The following is a 4,105-nucleotide window of genomic DNA, read 5'->3' as shown; positions in this document are numbered from 1 at the left end:
TAAACAAAGGAGTATTTAGTGAGTGTGAAATCAGAGCCAGGGATGTTCTTAATGGTTAGTGTTACTGAGTCGTGATAAATTAACACACCCACTTCAAATAGAATTAATTTAATTCAGTAGTTGTCTGTTGAGCGTCCCCCCAAGCCCTGCCAGGAGGACCCAGCAATTGTGATGCCCAGTTTGTGCAGTCTTGCACCCAGACAGCCCTGGAGACATGACAGATGCTTGCTCTCTGAGCTTCCTGCGCCACACCCTGATGGTTCTTTCCTGGACCAGCCGGGGTACCATCCGTGATGCTAAAACTTTCTAGATGCTACTGCATTCCAGCCCCGCCTTTATGGGACCTGCACAGCATCCAAATTGAACTTATATCCCCAAATCTCCTTAGCCACACTTTATAGTCACTTAGGTTACTACTACGGTTGGAACTTCTATTCATTATGTTGATGCTTACTAGACTCACCCCTTTAAAATGGAATGATCATTCTTTTAAAAAGTTAACTTTTTCATGTATGTAACACGTGTACATAGTATGCAAGTCAACAATACAAAAGGATGTGTGGTAAAAATCTCAGCTTCCCTTCAACCTCTGTCATCTGTTAATTTTTTTCTCTCTCCAGCTCTTTTTTCCCCCCTACTGCTGAAACCCGAGGAGGGTGCTTAGAAAACACATTCTGGGTTAGATTCTCTCATTTATGTCCTCCCAGCACCCCATACTTTCCCTCTCATTAGCACATAATTTCTTGCTTACTTGTTTGTATCTCTTATAAATGATCAGCTTCTTGAGTGATGGGATATTCTCTGCCTTGTTTTATTCCCAGCATCTAGTGCAGTGTATGTATGTTAGTACATGGTGTAATAGGTATTTGTCAAATGAATAAATATTATAATAATAATAAATAAATAAATAAATAAATAAATAAAGTTTATGATTTACTAACAGTTTATGATAAAATGGAACAAGATGTTGTACTAAGATCTTTATTTATTGGAGTAGATGGATGCGAGTCAGTGCTGCACCCACATCCCCCTTGCTCTTCCTATTTTGGTATACACAGGACCAATTTCCAAATGTGTTTCTTTACTTGAGGGCTTTCTCTGACCAAATGCAAGGGGATTACTGACTCCCTCCCACCACTACCAACGGCTCTCAACCAATGACTGATGGGAGGTAGGGTATAAATATCCAGTTCTTTTGCCCCTAGGGTGGGGTAACTTCGGGGCATGTGTCTTACGTTTGCTCCTAGGATTTCAAAGCAAGATTAAGACCCGGTTACCTATAGAGGCAATTTTTGCAAAATGTACTAGCTGACACCAATGCCCTGAAATTAACCTTGTTGTCTCTAATTGGCCCAACTTGGATCATATATCCATCCACGAACCAATTGCTGTTCCTGGTCTGACTGACCAGACTTGGGTCACATGTCCACCCTTGGCATCAGGGGTCAAATAAACTTCCAGAATCACAAAGATTGAAAATGAAAAAGAAAAGAAAATCAGAGACCATTTCTAGAAAGTATTGTGATTAGATGTGGAATAGCCAAAGAACAACTGTGTTCTATTATAGACAGAGGACTAAGACTCACTGAAAAGAAGAGATTTTTTTTCCATTAAGATTTATAGCTGGTCTGAATTATTTATCAGGCCTTCTAAGGAAAATAATATTTCTCTATTTAAACTTTTCCAGAGAGCCTAAAATGAAAGATTCCTTTCTTAAGTAAAATAGATATTTTTCTTTGGTGGGAGCATGATAACATCCACCCCCACTGAGGCCATAGGCCAAACATTTGGCTTTTACAAACATATTGAAATATTATTCACCTCTGCAAATATAGCTGAATTGATAAGATTTTTCAAAACTATATTTGGAGAAGTTTTCAAAAAGATACATATTTTCAAAAAGTTTGAGGTGTCAGCAATTCAACATGCTTGAAGTTTCTCACATTAAAAGACTTAAAACTAAGCTTTTCCTTAAAATGTTCCTTTCTTGTTACCAATAAATTCATCAAACCTGAAGAATTAGCCTTGTCACTGAGCATTCCTATTCTTTTTAGTATCTCTAACATATGCACATAGTATGAAATTCAAGTACTGTCACAGGAACACTATATTTCTTATCAATTCAGTATATTCAAATATAAGAATAATAATATCTCCCATCTTCAATTTACAGTTTAATTAGTTAGGGAATCACCAACTCTGTGGAATGGATGGATAGTTCAATCTTACCGCAAGACTGGTTATTTGGTTAGTTTTAAGTAATCTCTACACCCAACGTGGACCATAAACCCAAGATCAAGAGTCACACACTCTACTGTGGTTACTCATCTCTTAAATCAAGATGCATAATAGAGGCCTGTTCTCTGAACACACACTCCAAGTGTCTTCCTCTTAGGTGCAGGAAACAGGAAGTGCATCTACACTATCCCTAAGAAGTTCAGAGAGAGGAACAGCCACTTATTCTTTCACTGACCAATTTTTTCCTAGTAATAGCTTGCAATAGAACATAAAATGTTGATGAGAAAGTGTTAGTTAGCAAACTGGAGAACTGGTTACGTGGTATTTCCCTGCTGTCTTTGGAGAGCACCTTCAGGGTGGGACAAAGAAAATGACTGTATCTTAAAGATGAAGTCTCTTCCTGGGCCTATAGGGATCAAGAGAATGATTAGAAAGAGATGACCAGAGAGAACGCTCAAAGTATTCCTCCAGAACTGATGTGACATAAGAAATAAAACTGCAAAAACTCCAAAAGTCAGGGAGAATTGATAGGGAAACGTCAGTGAAATATTTTAGAGTATAGAGGACTGGGGTGAAGAAAGGAAAAATTTCTGCAAAAGCCAATGCATGCAAAATAGAAACACATATTTTGCATACAATTTTGCATTTTACTTAGACACCCATATACAAAAGTCCTGTCCTTCCCCTCCTGTGCCGTCTTGGACATTTACGTTCCCAGGATGATTGACTGGATCACAATTAAGGCCTACTTGACTTCAGCTGTATCAATGTAAGGGTGAGTTTCTTTTTAACAGAAAGAAAAGATTTTGTGGGGTTAGTCATTGCTAGAATGAAATTCTGGCTTGACATCTGTTCCAGATTCACCTGCAGCTGTTACTTACCTACATAGAGGCAGCTGGTGACATAGCAAAACACAAGATGTGTGAGAGAAGGAGCTAGGAGAACCTACTCTCTCTATGCCAGCCCCTCTCCCCAGCCCACTGAGTTCCAATAGGGTCACATAATAATTCTCTCTACATCATTGTCCTCAATTTTGCCTGTACATTAGAATCACCCAGCAGCTTAAAAATGACATTCAGTCTATTCCCTAGATGTCTAAGATTCTTTAAGAGTAAGATCTAGGCATTAACAGCTTGTAAAGCTCCCAAGGTAACTGCAATGTGCAGTTAAGGCTGAGAAGCATTGCCCAGAACCCTAGGAATTTTGCTTCATTTCTGGTGGGAATTAGAGATGATGGCAAGTGAAGATATAGAGAATAGAAGCCTCTGGGGAAAGACATGGTGGTGGGCAAGGGAGAAAGAAAGGGTTACATTTTTTAAAGACTTGATCATCTTATAGAAGACATATTTTTGGAAAAATATTGGTGTTAGAAGACATAATAAAATTAAAGCTAAGACATATTAAAATCATGTTTACAGTTTTATTCTTTAAAACAATTCAGAATAAATCCAATTGTCTTCTATTCAACAGCACTTTGAGCAAAAGACATCTTCCACCCACATCCACATACCCTCTACATTTTGGTTAATGCTAATATTAATGCATCAAGTCACAGTTAAAAAGAACTTTTCATATTTATTATGTTATTTGGTCCCCATCAAGTCCCTGCAAAGCAGGCATTACTTTATTATTTCCATTTTACAGATCATAACTTGGAGATTTAGAGAAGTTAATACTTAGCCAAAATTATACCAGTAAATGCCAGAGTCATGACCTGAACTCAGGCCTTCTGACTTTAAATGGGTGCCCTTTTCACCATATTTGTATGGACTCTGTACTTTTGTTAATGCGACCAAGATGTCATTTGGTGTTTTCATTTTCTTTTTAAAAATATTTATTTATTTATTTTAGAGAAAGAGAGAGAGCA

This window comes from Ursus arctos, unplaced genomic scaffold (assembly GCF_023065955.2).
Source record: "Ursus arctos isolate Adak ecotype North America unplaced genomic scaffold, UrsArc2.0 scaffold_11, whole genome shotgun sequence".
Lineage (NCBI taxonomy): Eukaryota > Metazoa > Chordata > Mammalia > Carnivora > Ursidae > Ursus > Ursus arctos.
Note: the sequence above shows the minus strand (reverse complement) of the source record.